Raw genomic sequence first — 19,723 nt, 5'->3', positions numbered from 1 at the left:
GAGAAGTACTATTCATTGGAGTTTTGTCTGCATAGTCCAGATCTGTGTACTCCCAGGGTGGGGCTGCTGCAGAGTCCAATGAAGGGATTTCCAGAGGCTGGAGCTTAGATCTAATTAGGACTTAGGGGCTCTGTTGGGTGGCAGCTGCTATGGAGAGATTAGATCAGTGCACCCCTTGCAGCAGGCAGATGCCGACATCTGGGATCTTAGAAGCCTCCCAAGAATTTTACTCACCTGGCAGGAGAAAAATCCTCCATACACTCTGGCCCACAAAACGCAGTCTTTCCAGGCTTGGTCTTTGAGTACATTCACACCTGCCTGTTCAGTTTCTCAACTCAGTTCAGCTGGTCAAAAGAACTGCCAGACTCAAAGGACAATGAATTGTACTCCCCTTTGTTTCTTACTTGAATCCCTGTAGGTACAATCTTCTCTGTGCCTGGTTCACTCATGTTCTACTAGGTACACCTCAGGCCACATCACAATCACTTGCCAGGACAGTCTGGCAATGTTTGCTCTAGTCTCCTGGGTTCCCACAGCTGCAAATTGCAGCATTGCCCCCTCTAGTTGGCTCCCACCTCAGCTCTCTGCTTGCCCATTGAGACATTCAGAGCAGTTTTCAAACACCATTTAGCTGTGCATCTCCTGAATCAGCTAAGTTCAGGGTGTTTTTCTGATCTACAGATTTTTCCATGCCATATTTGTCCTCCATGTTTCTCTCTCCGTTACTGCTATTCCTCCCCTCCGTGGTGAACTGGTGTCTCTGACACTGTAGCATCCAGCTTGGCTCCATTGTACTCTTTCTTGTTCTTTGATCAATGCATGTGGATTTCTGAGTGTGTGAGAGACTCTGTCCAATACTGGCTTTCAGTGAATTTCCTCTTTCACCCACCTTGCTGAGAAGCAGTACTCTTGCTTATTGAATGTCAAGCCAAGGAGCAACTAGCAATGCAGACTTCCTGTTACCCACCATCTTGAATTATAAATTAGCTCTACAGAGAAATACAGAGACGATACCTTTAACTGAGCTATTGGTTTGGTTACTCAAACCATAAGAAGTGGTGGAGATGTACTGAGGCACTAGCAGTAGAGGAAAGGCATTACCCTCCCTAGCCTGATGTGGAGAGAAAGGGCTATACAATGGGAGGTTTCAGGAAATGTTGATCCATGGGAACACTCCATGGGAATGGTAAGTATTTACTGCATCCACCAAAACTGCAGATAGTAAGTAAAGCAGGAGAGGAAATAAATAGGGCAATCTCAATATACTTCTGCCTTCAATTCTTGACAGTGCCTTCCAATGACAAAATGCAAGGAAGGAAGCCCAAAGGACATGGTCTAGAGATGTCAGCCTCTGAGGGCACAGACCAAGGAATGAAGGGCAGAGGATGAGTATGAGAGAAAAAGGGATCGTAGTCTGTAAAAGCAACACTTTGTGAAGCAAAATAGTAGAAGCAAAATCAGTTTCTTCCCGATGTCTTTATGAACTCCCCATTTCTGTGTGCTCAGAAGAAAGAGTGAGCAGAATTATACTGCTGGGAAAATCTGGAGCTAATATGTTATCTATTTTAAATAGACTTGTGATATGCTTTGAGAGGGACGACTCTTGATAAGTGAGATTTATACTTTGAGTAGTCTATCTTTAATCCTGGGCATCCATATTATGCAAGTTCTATGATATTTCTGTGTTAAAATCTAGAAGGGGGTAGCGCTTTCCTTTGATGGTTGTTCTGCTTTGTGGATGCTATGGAAGATGGCAAGATTGTCAAATGATACATTACATTATTTGCTTCTGACAAGTGTGATCCTCTATTTCAGTGTGTGTTATGAGGACTGTTCCTAGAAACAAAGGAAGAAAAATTATTAAGCCATTAAAAAACCTTTTGAATATTCATAACAATATGCCCAGGCATGATTATTTAGAAGAGGAAGTCGCTATCAGATGAATAAGTTAAAAATGTCTCATTTTTCTTCCTTTAGCCTTATTCAGTCAGTTTTGAGGCAACTACTTACAGTTAATCTTCATTATTGCTGAATTATTTTTGCTTTGGAGTCTCTACTAGCAAAAGTGTGTAGACTATGGGGAGCCGTCCACATCAAAATTAGCACTTGAGCAAATAAAGTGCTTTACTTGTTATATATTAATCATGGATTAATGGGGGATGGAAATACAATTGACTCAGTAAGTACTCAGATTTTTCTTAATCAGAAATTCGCTTGAGGAATGCTTTATAAGAGAGGAAGATCGATTAATAACAAACTTCCCAAACACAATGAAGGAAGAATATGCCTGAAAAGTTTATTAGAATTCTATGGATTTATAATATGATGACTTGGTCCAAAGACATTACAGACATACTTTTCCAAACTCTCATTGGAGACATCTATAATAGATCAAAAAACTATGTGATCAGAAAACTTAATACACCCTGTATTTCAAAAGATTAGTTATATATATTTAATATGGATGAAAGTAAGAATACCTATAGACAGACAAGAGCTATAACATGGAGATTTGCTGGTAATAGGTGACCAATTTAAATTGCTGGCATAGTAAATGCTGGCATAGTAATTATTTTGCATATATAGATATATTTAGCATTTATAGTTTAAAAGTTTATTTCTTAAAAAATATTGTTAACAATTTTTTCAACAATCATAGTTAATATGAGAATATATTTTATTATCAGTGTCTTTGTATATCTCAGTATTTCTCATAAGACACCCTTGACTACAGTAATAAATTTTCTCCATATATAATGAATTCTGGATCATAGAAAATACTTTAAAATACTGGAATAAATACATAATGCTTTGAGTTCAAGAGATTTTCAGTTAAAATTGAATGAGTTCATAAATTTATAATGTCCCAAGTTTCGAATCAAAACAAAAGAAGTTGATATATGCCATATGTCACTTACTTTTTTCTTACAGGGAACTTGCTAGTATAGAATATTGATAAATCTAGACCATCTTATAGTAGTGTTTTCCCTTTGAAAAAATGATGCCAGTAGAATTTTTTATTTTTATTAGAGATATATTAGAAATCTGATAACACCAACAATAACAAAAACCTTGGATTATCAGAATTTAGACAAACAAAGAGACATTTTCTTACATTGGTCAATAACGGCAAAGATCTAGGCACCTTCTCTTACTGCTTTAAGCTTGACGGTGCCTCATCATCACACATTGTGCTAGCCATCCTGCTGTATCCAGGATAGAATTATGAGGAAATAGCAGCACCGATCCATCCTTACTCTTTAATTAGCTGCATAAAAGTTTGCTAAGACATCATAACACGGAAGTTTGTTTGCACGGATCTGCTTATAACAGGACAAATGGGTTATTTGGACATATTTTAACTGAAGAGAGTAAAAATGCTGAAAAAAGTGATAAAAGTCTGGTAGGATAAATTAAGGTAAGAGAGATTCATCTCTGGATTTTGGGGTTTTCATTATAGATGCTGTGAGTTTGCTACTTCATGTCCATTCCCTTTTGCCACCTTGTCCTTCCTCACAGAACCCTGGTCTGTTCATAAGTCCAGTACTTGAACCACAACAGGAAGTAACTGGAGGTGATCCAGCCAATTTATCATTGTGACATTAGGCATCGAACGCTGGATGTTAGGATATCTGGATTCTAGTCCCAACTATTTCAATAGTTAGGATTTTAAAATCAGCCCATTTCGGGCCATTAACTCATCTATAAAATTTAAAAGAATGAGGGAAAAAAAGTGGGTTTCAAACTATGTTATTTAGTTCTAGAGCTCTTTAGAAATGTCCAGTGTCCCCCATGAAAATATAAGTTAGGAAAATGCTGAAAAAGAAACACCATGACCCCTACTTTTAACAGGTGAAAGTGTGATTATTTTGATTTATTTATTGAGATTATTCCCAATGTTTCATTTTCCAGGAATGTATTGTGCTATTAAAAATATTTTAAAAATCAATGGGCAGAATATTCTCTTAGGACTTTTTCATCTATAATATTCTTAATAGACTAAATTTTAATATATAAAGTAGAAGAGAAATGAGACTATGTATTTCCCACTAAGTCCAAAGGTTTACCATATTCTAATTGTGTTGAAAATGAAAACATCCCAGAAAACCATAGAAGTAAATCATATACCCTTTGAATATGAGTTATTAATTATTTGTATAAACTTATTTTTAGCAGTGTTGTGTATTCTCTTGCAATTTGATTGCAGCATAAGTTTAGACTCATGTTCAACTGGTTTTGGTGGTGCATGTCTGTAATCCCAGCAGCTTGGAAAGCTGATCCAGGAAGATCACAAGTTCAAAGCTAGCCTCAGCAACTTAGTGAGGCTCTAAGCAACTCAGTGAGACCCTATCTCTAAGTAAAATATAAAAATGGGCTCGATATGTGGTTCAGTGGTTGAGCACCCCTGGGTTCAATCCCCAGCACCAAACAAACCAAACCAAACAAAATACCCCACAAAGGACTCATGTTCATACCTAGATAAGAGTAAGTTAAAAAAAATTCAGAAGAATGAAGTATATTCCACAGAGGAGAAATTTAAATTGTTAGGTTGCAAACAGTTACATATATTGATCATTAGTAGAGGAGATTAGAATACATAAAATTGAGAACATAACTAATAGAATATAGTTGAAATATAGAAATGAAGGAACTTTAGCTCAGGACAGATAGAATACCTTCTATATGCAGATAAAAATTAAGTAGAAATGAATGTCTTTAGAATTTGAAAATATTACATAGATTATATAATTTTAAACTGTTCATAAGTTCATGATGCAACTGTAATAGTTGCCAAAGTGTTATTGACATTGCCCTAAAAATAAATAAATTCCTATTATATATTGTTGTCTCTCTTTAATAAAAATTCATTGACATTTCTGATTTAAATGAGATGTAATGAAAAAAAAAACACCAAGAGCAAATAGAATACAGTGGTTAAGAAATAAGAATATTGACTTAAAGATATATTTTCAAAGTTGTTATGAATTCAAATATATTAAAATCACTCATCTGGACAATTCTCCATAGTAAGGACAGCTAAAAATACAAAAAAAAATGTGTAAGCTAAAGTGCTTTTATGGATGCTTGAATTCAATTAAGAAATTAAAATAGGGAAACATAAATAGAAGTACAGAATATATACTGCCCCACAACCAGAAGCACTGGAGTTGCCCAATACATTTTAGTTCTTCTGCGCTGCACTCCCAGAGCAGCCACATACAGAGCTGTTATTAGCCCCACCACTATTGCACTTGCTTGGATTTGAGACATAGCTAGCCCAGAACTGCACAGCAGATATGCAGTACCAGAACGTGGGGACTGAGGCAAACCTCTTCCTCCGTTCTTCTGAGATGTCTGCCTTTGGACCCATCACATTGTCATGCTGTAAGGACAGTTGTTCCAAACATTTCTGTTTCCTCACACCCATCTTCTCCGCTAGATAACACTGTCTCCTCCTCTTAAAGGAAATGGAAAGATTTTTTTTTTCTTCTTGAAGACAATATGAAAGAAACAAAGATGAAAATAAAAGTCCTTCCCAGTCATGCTGTCACTGCTGTCCTGGGGATCAGTGACTTAAGAGTTTCCAGACAACTTTGTCCATCAGTAATTCTGTCTTTCTTTCTCCCTCCTTCCCCACTCCAGTCATTTAAGTTCTCCCTCTGTCATGATTTCCTTCCTCATCATTAAAACGTGAACTCTTGTTCTAATGAAAGAAGTACAATGTTCATTTCCATTCCAGGCATCAATTCTTCATCACGAGAACACCCAGGAAACAAGCACTACATTTGTAACTTGGGGGTACTGGAGATTGGATCCAGGGTACTCTGTCACTGAGATTCATCACTAGCCCCCCCTTTTTGGTGGGTACCAGGGATTGAACCCAGGGGCACTCAACCACTGAGCCACATCCCCAGTCCTTTTTTGTATTACTTAGAGACAGGGTCTTACTGGGTTGCTAATAGGGCCTCACTAAATTGCTAAGACTGGCTCCAAGCCACTGGGATTGCAGGCATGAGCCACTGCGCCTGGCTACACCCCTAGTCCTTTTTATTTATTTATTTATTTATTTATTTTGAGGCAGGGTCTCACCAAGTTATCCAGGATGGCTTTGAATTTACCACCCTCCTGCTTCAGTGTCCCTAGTGGCTAGGATTACAGGTTCCCGTCACTACACCTGGCTTAAATGTTTTTTTTTTTTTTTATAACTTCTTTCTCTTAAACCACGCATCATGAGTCTGTTCTGCACTCCATTAAGAAGAGCTGTGGGGAGGGGGAGGAATGTGGAGTCATTGGGCAAAGAGCATAAAGTCTCAGGCAGAGGGCATAAATTTTTAGATCTCTTTGCACAGCATGGTGACTAGAGTCAATAAAAAATGCATAATTTAGATAACTAAAAGTAAACTTCAAATGTCTACCCATAAAAATTACAAGCAAAGGAAGTGTTGGATTTATTAATTTGCCTGATTTAATCATCTCAATCTCATATATATGTACATATATATCTATAAATATATTATACCCTATAAATGTACACAATTATGATTTGTTAAAGTAACATTATTAAAACAAAAGCCAAAATACTGACTAATAATATCCCTTCCCAATAAAAGTATGGCTTTCTAAGTATAACAAATCTTTGAACTCTCCAATTTTACAATATATTTCTGTGCTATTTGACCCTGTTAATGGTGATATTTTTTGTTTGATTGAAATTCTCTTCTTTCACTTGGAAATGAATGCTTTCTTTTATTACCTTGCAGTTTGGAATTGTGCATCACTTTTATCTCTCCACATTCTGTTATGTTGTAGTCTCTTCAAATGGCAGCACTCTCCTTGAGTTCATCCTTCCTGTCCTTTCCTCCTTTGGGATGATTCCATACATACCTCTATAATATAGTTTCTGCCAGGTGGTGACTTCCTTTGTACTTGATGACTCTGTTGAGTCTATATCAGCCCCCCACTGACTTAGGTGAGCTTCCTTTCTGACCATCCTTTTGAACCTGAAAATCAACATTTCCCTTACTAAACTCATGTCTTTTCATCAAAACCCTCTTCTTTCTCCTCTGTTCTTAAATATTTCTCATATCTTTTTTCCTTTAACAATTCAATGTCTCCCAAACTCTTCAGTATTTCTAGACCTGACCTCTCCCAGCTTCTTGTTCTGCCTATTCAGGAGTGCTCTCTCCTCTCTCTCTCTCCCCCTCTCTGAATGCTCCCTCAGCATCTCAACATACACAGATCACATTTTCCATTGTAAATATTAATTCTTAGTCTGTTGCATTTCATTAGTAGAAATGCTCTGTATTACCCAACACTGCTCTAGCTTAAAATCTCATTTGTTTAGCACATAATGAACACTCATTAAAAAAGAGAAAAGAGTTAAACAAACCAGTATTTTAAAATTATCCCAATTCCTTATTTCACCACTTCCACATTCAATTAATTCAAAGTCCTTCCACAATATCTCTTAAAATAGATTGCTTTTTTCCTATTTCCACTGTACCCACTAACTATATTGCGTTATCTTCATCTTTCTACCTAATTTCACAATCTTTAGTCTCCACCATTTTTTTTTCTGGTACTAGGGAACAAACCACAGGCCTCACCTTTTATATAATATTGATAGGTTAATGCAACTGAAGCACAACCCTGAGCAAAGATTCATTTTCTTTTTTATTGTGTTATAACATTTCTCCATGTTTTGGATGCAATACACATTTCTAATTTTCTACTTCCACTAACTAGTGTTGTGCAACCTATTTGCAGAGAAATAGATAAATAGATGGGTAGAAGAAACCTTTGCTTTCTTTATTCCTTTGTACCCAACATTCACAACTTTTTATCATATCATCTCTACAAATCAATTTATCTCTATGTGTAAATATCAGATAAAATGCTTCAAGACATATCCAATGTTTTGTGTAGATAACATTTATTGTGGTGATAGAATCACAGGTGTTTGCATATCTTCAAACTCATCAATTTTACACATTAAATGTATACATTTATTTATCAATTATACCTTAATAAATCTGTTTTTAAATTGCTTCATGATAATTTTCCTGATCAATTTAGTCGGAGGCAATTCCTTTCTCCACATCTCTAATGGCACTATGAACTTATGCCAACACAACATTTCTGACAAAAGTTCTCTGAACAATGAACATGTATGAGAATTAAAGAGAAAATTGGTCTCAAGGAATTTACTTTTTTGTTGAGATACAAAAGATAAGTAAATACAAGTAGTTCCTCTGATAGATTCTGATATTTGTTTATTTATCTATTTATTCACTTTTTTTTTGGTACTGGATATTGAACATGGGGACACTCTACTACTTAGCCACTTCCCAGTTTTTAGTATTTTTTTATTTTGAGATGGGGTCTCACCAAATATCCCAGACTGGGTTTGCTCAAACCTGCAATCCTTCTGCCTTAGCTTCCCAAGTAGTTGAGATTATAGGTAGGTAACACCATGCCCAGATAAACTGTGATCTTTACACAGGAAGGGACTTTTTGTGTTTTGTCATTTTGTATTCTGTCACTTCTAACTCTGATCTTCACATTATAAACAAGATATTTTTGAATGAAAGCATTTAAATATTGCCCTGTTGCATATCCCATCACACTGAAGTCATTTTGTAACAGCACATGAGAGTGGCACAGAAAATAAAAGTATGGCTGCCAGCCCTTACAAATAAGAATGTTCCCTATACCTGAACAACAACACCTGTTTCTAATTATCTTTGGCAGTTTCTTTGTCATCGGTGGGGTGGAGGGTGAGACCAAGCTGTGTCTAGAAAACAATCTCAGTTGACACACTTGAGGTGGAACACAATGACATAGGTGTCACCCTAGGACATCAGTCCAAAGGAACCTTTCTTCAGGAAGTGAAATAAGCTGGTGTTTCAGTGCCGAACACACAGCCAAGCATGCTCTTGTCGAGGAAATGAAATGTTGTCACAATGTAGGAGGTTCCTGCTGCTTCCTAAATGCCAAAGTCTTATTTTCAATGATCTCATAGTGGTATTGTTTTCTCTCATATAAAGCAGCTGATGCAGATGTAATCATTCTGGTTTTTAAATGTCATTACTTGACATCCATTGCTGAGAGATGATTCAATAGATTGCCCTCAAAGGCAGGGGACTTAGACATCCAAGGATCTAAATCCAAAAATGGAAAGCAAATGGTTTTTCATCTCAATAACATACTTGTATCCATCAGTAGTGCCTGCCTGAAGTACTCTCTGGGAAAAAAGAAAAGATTTTAAGTTTTTGGCAGGCTCAGAAAAAACAAGAAACCTAGATCGTCTATTTTTAACTTTTCATTTTTTGATATTTCACTCCAATCTCAACCCTAGTTTCCTTTAATCCCACATTAAATGTGGACCCTGAATAATCCATCACTCCAACTGCTTTCTTACTCCCTCTCTTCTTTATCCCTCCATCACTCCTGCTCACTCCAGAGCTCAAAAGAAAATACAGAATGTCATCTATCTGGATAAACTGAGCTATAGTCACCAATGAACTACTTATCTAGAATGAGCATAGAATACCCATGACTCTCATAGATGTTAAAATCAAGTTAAAATCCGTTATGACAAGAAGCACCTGTAAGATTCCTGCAAATGCATAAGACACCATTCTTCCTGAAAGAAAGAATTTATTTACATAAATAAATCAGAGTACTAGTGCTTAGAAATGGTGGCTGTTTGATGTTCAAATGCATTCCATGTCTTACAATATTTGTCAGTTGTGGCATTGATGAGTCAATGTGAAGCAAATTCTACTCACAGTCTAAATTAATCAAGATATTCTTGGAATTGGTAGGTCTTTGTGATAATTTTTAAGGACCTGTGGCTAAAAAATGGATTTCCTTAATTGGAAATTTTCCTAGCCCATTTGAATCTAAGCCCCATATACTATTTTGGCTCTGGTTACTTGAGGGAAAGGATTCAGTGTTGTGTTTTTCTAATTAGCTATTGTCTTAGATTTAATGTGTGCTGTGGTTTTATTCGTAGTTGTTGTGAGACCTTTCTGTTTTGAACTCTGTGGGTGTGTGTATGGTTTTGTATGAGAGAAAGAGGCAGAGAGAAAGGTACAGAGAGACAGAGACAGAGAAAGAAATATGAGTTGACCCAGGACATGTTAGTCAATTTTTCACTGCTATGGCCAAAATGCCTAATAAGAACAACTGAGAGGAGTAAAAATTTATTTTGGGCTCACAGTTTTAGAGCTTCATTCAATAGTCAGCCAATTCTACTGCTCTGGGCCCAACATGAGTTATAACATAGGGGCAGAGGGACCTGTGGAGGAAGGCTACTCAGTTTATGGCATCCAGGGAGCAGATAGAGGGAGAGGGAAGCAGGAACCAGGGGCAAACATAAACCCCCAAATTATGCCCCCTGTGAGCTACTCTCTAGTCCCACCCTACCTTACAATAACCACCCAGTATAGTTGTCCTTTCAAATTATTAATCCATTAAATGAATTAAGTCCCTGATTTTGATACTACTCTCATAATTGAGTCATTTCACCCCTAAACACCTTTTTTCTCACACATGAGTTTTTCTGGGACACCTCATATCTAAACCACAACATTCCACCCTGAACTCCAAAAGTTTGTCTGTCTCACTATGCAAAATGCATTTAGTCCATTTTCATAGATCCCTGTTGTCTTAACAGCTCTAGCATTTCCCAAAAGTCCAAGTCTGAAGTCTCCTCTGAGACTCAAGGCAAACTCTTGGCTCTGGGCCCTGGTGAAAATCAAAAGCAGGTTACATATACAATGGCACAGAGTAAATCTTACCATTCCAAAAGGGAGAAATCAGGACTTAGAAAGAGGAATGAAACCAGAATAAGACTGAATCTCAGTGAGGCAAGCATGCCCTGTAGCTCCACATCTGGTATCCTGGACACATGGTGGAAAGATGCAATTTCTTGGTCCTACCCCACCTCTTATATCCCTGCTGATCACAGTTCACGTGGTCTGTTTCTTGGGCTGACTATGCCCTCAACCTGATGCGTTCTCCTGCAGACATTCCATACTACTGGCATCTCTTAATACTGGGATTCTCCCCAACTTTGTTTTTCTTCTCACAGCTTCACACATTGTCCTCTCTGGGACTCCCTTCAGGGATTCTGGCCCTGCTACACTTTGCCTACCAGGAAATTCTTTAAATCTCAGAGGAAGCCTTTTTGCCCCCCTACTCCATTATTTTGCACTCCTGATGAATCAGCACCATCTGTATAACTCCAAGGTCAGAAGCCAGCTTGAATTATAGCCAGACTCTAGTGGATCATGTTGCAGTGGACTCTGAGTCTCTGGATAACAGAGCATCGTTAAAAGAATCCCGAAGAAACAACTTCCTAAGCACTCCTGTGTGAATCCTGTGCCCTCATATTCTCTTCTCAAAGGAGTTTTCAGTTTTACACCCATGGTTTCTGAGATGCTCTAAGGCATCTTTCTCCTTTTCTCTGTGAAAAGTACTTAGTTTCTCTTTTGCATTGGTGATCTCTTTACCAGTCACAGCTTCCTTAACCACAGTTTTATATGTGTTTTCTGACTAAACAGCTAGTTTTAAAAATCCTTCTTCTATTTTCTACTCCTGATGATCACAGTAAACCTGGTTAAAAACTCCCAGAAATACCTGGGCCACCACTGGAATTCTGTACCACCTTGAAATGAATAAGTCCAGATTAATTAGTCTATCGCATTTAAATGCTTCCTCACAGAAGTTATCAGGACATGGGACAAATATAAATAAGTTCTTTTCCCAAATGTAACATGAATGACTTCTTGTCCAATTCCCAATGGAGTACTCATTTCCTCTGAAACCTCAGGAGCACAGTCTTTAATCTCCATGTTCCTATTCTGGTTTTTCCCAGCTCCCATCAGAAAGGCCCATTAAGCTTTTCTTACAACATTGTAAGGTTTCTCTGTTCTGTATCTCCAAACTTTTCAGACTCCTCCCAGAAAACTGTCCCACAATCTTCTGAACCCATAAAATGTGTTAACCCATTTGTTATGTTATGTTACAGTTATCATAATCTAAACATTTCATCTCTACACATTCTTGCATTGTCTTACACGTGAACTTTCAGAAAATATCTCGCATCCAAACCATAATAGAAGAAGTTTATTTAATCAGATATTATTGATTACATCTCTTTTAAAAGAAATTTGTTTTCAGTAAAAGAGGGACTTCTCACAAGTTTCTAGTAGTTTTCTATTAGACATAAGCTAAGATAATATCATCCAACTTATAGTAACTTTTTATGAGATGCTGTATAATTGCCCTAGAACTTAAATGACTTACTTTAAAAAAAAAAAGAAAAACAGCTACATTAATGGCCTTGGATAAATCTTTTCGTTTATCACTTTATATATTATTGATTCTTGGGATTTTATTTTATTTTATTTTTCAATATAGGGGTGGATAATAATTATATGTCAATCATAATAATTAGTATGTGTATAAAACATATTAATAGAATCAGAATAACTAGCAATACTTCTCAAATATTTATAATTTCTTTGTGTTGTAACATTTTGAATTCTTCACTTCTGGTTATGTTGAATTATATAATAAAAAATGTTGTAGTCTATAGCCACCCTACTGTGCTGAAGAGACACATTCATAAGCAGAATCATTCTAACTTGGAATAAAGGATTCAGTTCAAAGAGTTTGTTCAGTTTATTTTTAAAAGGATGAGAAAGCATTCAGAAAGAGGATAACCTTCATGAGGACCTATGATGAGTTAGTCTACAAGGTTAAATCCAGATATAAAAACTTACAGATAATTAAAATACCTGAAATAATTTAATAGAGTGGTATGAAATAATCTACAAAGTTTGCTCTAATAGTTTTCAGGAATCTTGAGAAAATTGACTCTTTAGTAAGGAAAAAAATGCAAGAAAAAATTTACCTAGATTCTGTTGCATAAACAACTCTTTCCAAGAGTTTTTTTTTTTTTTTTGAGAGAGAGAGAATTATTTAATATTTATTTTTCAGTTTTCGGTGGACACAACATCTTTATTTTATTTTATATGGTGATGAGGATAGAACCCAGCGCCCCACACATGCCAGGCGAGTGTGTTACCGCTTGAGCCACATCCCCAGCCCAAGACTCTTAATATATTAATATTCTGCTAATTTATGTTAGTTGAGTTGAACTTCCAGCACATTATAAGAACTCTAATAATTCTGAATTTAGGAATTCAGGGGTGGATAGTAAAGTATTCCAACCTAAATTTAGCCAGGTTTCAAGAATTACACTGTTAAATCATCTATTAGTAATGTTAAATAATAATTTTACTTTTTTAACTTCTGCCTTATTATTTCATGAAAGATGAAGGTATTTGTTAATTAAGAGTTAAGTATGTCAGTAATTAAATACAAGATGCTTGAATTTTTAGTATAAATGTTTGGTGGCACAAACAAATGTAAATACTAGTAATAATGTTTGGGACAGTTACCAAAGATTCTTGTTCAAGTTAGTGAACTTCCATCATGTTAAATATAGGAATTTACATTCATGCAGTACCTTTTATCCACACATATTGAAAGTTTCCATAATATCCATTTTCTCAACTTCCTAGTGATTTTTAAATGTTTTCAAAAATGGGGAAACTGGGGGAGGTTAATTGGCTTTACTGCAATGAAAGGTGAGTCAATGGTAGAGCCAAAAATAGACCCAGGACTTCATCTCTTCTCATCTTGGTTCATGTCATGAGAAAGAGTTTTCTGCTTTATAAATACATTTAATGACATGGTTCCTGGAACTTAATTAGGAGAGTTTAAACCCACCTGGTTTTAGTAAAAGATAGAAACTTCCAAATTTGGGTATGTTTTGATTAAAAGTTTGGGGGATTTGTATCAATTTGTTGAAAATTAAGAACTAGTTTCCCACTTAGGGAAATGTAAAAACAGTAAGATAATAAAAATTGTATATAGTTCTCCTCATATAGGCTTATTAAGTGTGTTCCACCCTGTTCTAGCACTGAGGAAGTTGTAAAATTTGTTTAGACCCGTACATGTCAAGATCACACTTATTTTATGGGAAATATGTACAACAAAAGACACATGCAGAATGGAGAGAAAACTTCAAAAAAGGAACTGAAATCAGGTTAGGCTAATCTGCTTTAAAATTTTTGATGCATGTTTAGGAGCTTCTATCAATGATGAATTTAAAGAAGAGTGGTTGCCAAAATCCTCTTCCTCATCATCATCTTGTGACTGTAAACTTTATTAAATGCAAGCAGGAGGAAATTATTATTTTTCAATTACACTTGATTAATAGTGGACAATATTTAACTGGAGAAAGAAAGATTCATGAGGGCCTTGTATAAAAAGGGTGTCAGATTTACCCTATATGGCATCAAAAGAGATAATCTTTGAGTTAGAAGTCAGAATGCCATAAATTTTGATTCCAAATAAGGAAAAGATTCCTAACCGAGAGGTGCAAAGAGAGAATGTGCCTCAGCCATTTCTGGGAGTGGACAAGCTGATGCTCTGTTGTTGAAGGGCTCCAAGCATTAGATGAATCATTGATTTAGTTGGAATTTAAGGTCCCTGCAAGAATAAAGAGTCCATTATTCTTCTTGACAAGATGTGTAGTGAAGCAATAATTTCTATATCAGGCACAGAAAGGAAGAAACCACTGTGGAAAGAATGAGAGAACTAGAACTTAAATGGGGATTAGCTTTTTCACAGATGAAAAGAATAGTAAGGTCATTCAAAGGATCAGCAAGAGAGATGCAGGAAAAATTAGACTATGTTGACAAGAAACTGTGAAAAGAGTACCCTTGATAGAGAAGAATATACATTAGAAATACATTCAGATTGGTAATAAAAAAAAGAAATCTTAAATGCCAACAGTATTGTTTTAATTTGGTCTGACCAATAATGGGTTATGATGAGAAAAAGATATAGACTTTGAAACCAGAAAGATTTAGATTCAGATTCTGGTTAAATAATCTCCATATCTAAATGTGTCAAATTAATTAAAACAAAATGACAATTACCAGATGCTTGTGGGAGGGGAAATGGGGACTTGTGATTTAATGGATCTAAAGTTTTAGATCTGTATGGTTAAGAAGTTCTAGAGATCTGTTTTATGACAATGTGAATATACTCAGCATTACTGAACTGTACATTTGAAAAATGGTTTAGATGTTATTTTCTGCATTATGTATTTTTTACCACAATAAAACAATACCAAAGCCAGGCATGGTGGTGCACACCTGTAATCTCAGCAGCTTAGAGGCTGAGGCAGGAAGATTTTGAGTTCAAAGCCAGCCTCAGCAAAAGCAAGGCACTAACCAACTTAGTAAGACCTTGTCTCTACATAAATACAAAATGAGGCTGGGGATGTGGCTCAGTGGTGGAGTGTCCAATCCCCAGCACATAAAAACAACAACAACAAAAGCAATACCAAAGGGAAAAAAATCTCCAAAACATGTACTAAAGCTCTTCTAATCACTATGGAAAGCAGTGTGGAGATTCCTCAGAACACTCTTGGGATGCAACCACCATTTGACCCACCTATCTCCTACACTTTGATTTATACCCCAAGGACTAAAGTCAGCATACTACAGTAACACAGCCACATCAGTGTCTATAGCAGCTCAATTCACAATAAACAAACTATGGAACCAATCTAGGTGCCCTTTAACAGACAAATTGATAAAGAAAACATGGTATGTATACACAATGGAATATTACTCAGCCTTAAAGAAGATTGAAATTATGCCATTTGCAGGTAAATGGATGCAGCTGGAAAATATCATGTTAAATGAAATAAGCCAAATCCCAAAACAGAAAGGCTGAATGTTTTCTCTGATTAGCGAATACTGATCAATAGTGGGGGGTGTGGGTAGGGAATAATGAAGGAACTTTGAATTATGTAAAAGGGAGTGAGGGGAGGGGAGGGGGTGTGGCGGTGGGAATGACAGTGGAATGAGACTGACATTATTACCCTATATACCTGTATTATTGCATGACCAGTATGATTCTGCACCATGTACAGCTAGGGTTATGAGAAGTTGTGTTCCATTTGTGTGCAATATGTCAAAATGTATTCTACTGTAATGTACAACTAATTTAAACAAATTTTTAAAAACTCATTGCTTTCTTATTCTGTTCTCAAAATAAACTCTATGACCAAAATCTGTCTCTTGCTGGTTTAAGTAACCCTAATGTTTGCGTATTAACCAGTTCTGGTACACTGATTGGTAAGGACACTGGACTCAAGTGTACTTGTCCAGGTCTACTTGGACATAAGTTTAAAGGCCATTATATACTAAGAATTATTCCCCACCATTGTAAATATCATCTACTGTCATAATACAGGTGGATTTTAAGGCAAGATACAATATATATAAACAAATATAAAATGGACTATTTATCCCTGGAGTTAGCATAGGAATAAAATTTTTAAAAAGAATGCAATTCACACATCTTTTTAAGCAAGAAATCAAAAATTGAAACTGTATATATCAAGAGAAATTTATCTCTATCGATTTTTTTCTTCCCTCCTCTTTCATCTAATTCTTTTTTATTTTGCATGCTATATCCATTTTTTCCAACTACTTTATTCAATTTGCTTCTGTAAAATTCAGGGAAATCTCTTGTTTTAAATTGCTTTTCGTTTACATTGCCCCAAATTGTTTACTCAGTTCCATTTGATTTAAAACCTGACTTTTTATTTCAAGCCGCTTCATTCCTGCACTCTTTATTCATTCTCTTTCCCTAAAAGAATCCTCTTATGGTGGGTAATTATCATGTCTCTATAATGGTGTAGTTAAGATTGTGTCAAAAGTGAACTTGGATCATAGGGTAAACTACTCTTCTCTAGGATTTGCTGAAACAAAAGTAATTACTTCCAGTTATAGAAGCATTTTGGTGAGTCTTCTCTAAGTTAAAACTGAAAATATTCAAATTCACTGGTGGAGTGAACTTGACCTAGGCCAGTAGGCAAATAATGGGAAAAGAAGTTTGCATCTTACAGGTAGTTAATTCAAAGAAGTGGAAGCTACAGAAGATAATTCATTTCCACATTTGCTGAAAAAAAATCCCTTTCTTGCAATTCATGCTTGTGCATTACAAACAATAATTAGCGAATTGCTCCATTGCATCTGGAATGGATAATTAAAGATAAAGAGATGTGGATAAAAAGATGACTTTCTCAGGCTTTCAAGAGATGCTGTGGGTCCCCAATTTAGGTATCATCTTACTGCTGTTGAGTGCATTAAGGACATCTTTACCTTGGGGAGGATATGAGAGGGCATCTTTAAATTTTACCATTATCCTTGCTTTCTGAATTACAAAGGGAAGCAAATCTCACTGCAGGTAGCAAGGAGCAAAAGCAGAAATTTTAATGTGTTTATATTCAAAACACAATCCTGTCAACATTACCAACCTAAAACTGATGTAATAAGTAAGTACAGAGTGTCACACACACAAACACACACACACACACACACACACACACATATACGTTTGCATTTATAAAGATGGTATTGATAATCCAGCCGAGATAAAAATACCTTTCTTCCTTATTTACATGTTTTTGAGTCTTAAATTAACACATAAAATTGTACAAATTGTCGAGATTTCAATGCATGTATGCTTTTTTTTTTTTTTTTTAAGACAGGATCTTGCTTTGTTACACAGGCTGGTCTCAAACTTGCCATCCACTTGCCTCAGCCTCCTGAGTAGCTAGGAGTACAGGTATGTGCCACTGCGTCTGGATGTCCCCATACACCATGCATAATGTTCATATCAGGGTAAGTGTATCATCTCCTTAAATATTTATCATTTATTTGTATGGAAAACATTCAAAATCCTTCTAGCTCTTTTGAGATATACAGTAAAATTTCATTATCTATAGTCAATTTATTGTGCAACAGAATTCCAGAGGTTATTTCTTCTAACTATAACTTAGTACCAAAATGTCCCCAACTCTTCCTCCCTAGACTCTGGTAAGCACCTTTCTTCTTTCAACTTCTGTGATATCAAATGCATGAGGAAGATCATGGTATTTGTCTTTCTGTGCCTGGCTTTTTCCACTCAACAACATGTTCAATCCATGCTGTCATAAATGACAAGACTTCATCTTTTTTTCTTGCCGCTGAATAGTATTTAATGCATCCATTGATGGGTACTTGGGTTGATCCACTGCTTAGCTATTATCAATAGGGCTGCAATAGCATGGAGTACACGTCTCTTCAACATGCTGATTTCATTTCCTATGCATACATAACCAGTAGTGAGAATGTTGGTTTGCATCGTAGTTCTATGTTGAAGTTTTGAGGAACTTCTGTATTGTTTTCCATAATGGCTATACTAACTTACGTTCCCACTACCCACGTGTAATTGTTCACTTTCTCTCATCCTAAGTAGCACTTATTATCTTTTTGTCTTCTTGAAAACAGCCATTCAAACTGGAGTGAGGCACTGCCTTACTCTGGTTTTGATGTGCATTTCTCTGGTCATTATTGATGTTGCTGTGTCTTCTTTGCAGTAGTATCTGCTTAGGTGTATTGACTATTTTAAAATTGAATTATTGGAATATTATTATCTTTGCTCTTCGTATTTTGGCATCTACAATGTTAATTGGTACTATAAACAGACATGGTAAGGTAAGCAGTTGTCTAGAGTAGAGATACTATGTTTGCAAAAATGTTTGCTATTTCACAAAGGTGAAGAGAGAGAATGCAGATGTAGGATATAATATTTGAGAGGGAGGATGAGAGAGAGTAGCAGTAAAGAGTTAAAGGAAGAGGGAAAGAACAATAGAATTTGGCTGTTAGTGAAAGAAAAGAGAGGAAGAGAATGAAGAAAAATAGATAAGAGAAAAATGATATAAAATATATAAAACCAAAGTATATTAATCAAAATCCTAGTCTTCTTTTTGGGCTGGGGATATGGCTCAAGCGGGATCATGCTTGCCTGGCATGCGTGCGTGTGGCCTGGATTCGATCCTCAGCACCACATACAAACAAAGATGTTGTGTCTGCCGAAAACTAAAAACTAAATATTAAAAAAAAATTCTCTCTCTCTCTCTCTCTCTCTCTCTCTCTCTAAAAAAAAAAATTGTAGTCTTCAAAAAACAGAGTCAAGAAAATAATCACCTTTAAGAAATGCTCGAAATGAGAAGAGTGAGACAAATATGTATATGTACAAAAGTCCAGGGACCATTCAGCACACAAAAATTTAAAAAAGAAAGTTTCTTGATGAGAGGTTAAAGAATGTTTCTGTTTCAATGGTCAAAAAAATTGTCAATATTATATGTTTTCCATTCCCAATTGTCTTTCTTTCCATTTTTCCTTGAGGTATGGGAGGAATGGAGGAACTTTAGATAGGGCCAAGGGGAGAGAGGGGTAGGGAGGAAATATGGGGATAGGAAAGACGGTGGAATGAGATGGATATCATTACCCCCAGTACATGTATGAAGACAGGAATCGTGTACAACCGTAGGCATGAAAAATTGTGCTCTATATGTGTACCATGAATTGAAATGCATTCTGCTGTCATTTATTTTTTTTTTAATTTTTTTATTGTGGGTTGTTCAAAACATTACAAATTTCTTGACATATCATATTCCACACTTTGATTCAAGTGGGTTATGAACTCCCACCTTCACCCCATACACAGATTGCAGAATCACATCAGTTACACATCCATTGATTTACATATTGCCATACTAGTGTCTGTTGTGCTC

The sequence above is a fragment of the Marmota marmota genome, unplaced genomic scaffold (genome assembly GCF_001458135.2).
Source record: "Marmota marmota marmota unplaced genomic scaffold, marMar, whole genome shotgun sequence".
NCBI lineage: Eukaryota > Metazoa > Chordata > Mammalia > Rodentia > Sciuridae > Marmota > Marmota marmota.
This window is presented reverse-complemented; position numbering follows the sequence as displayed.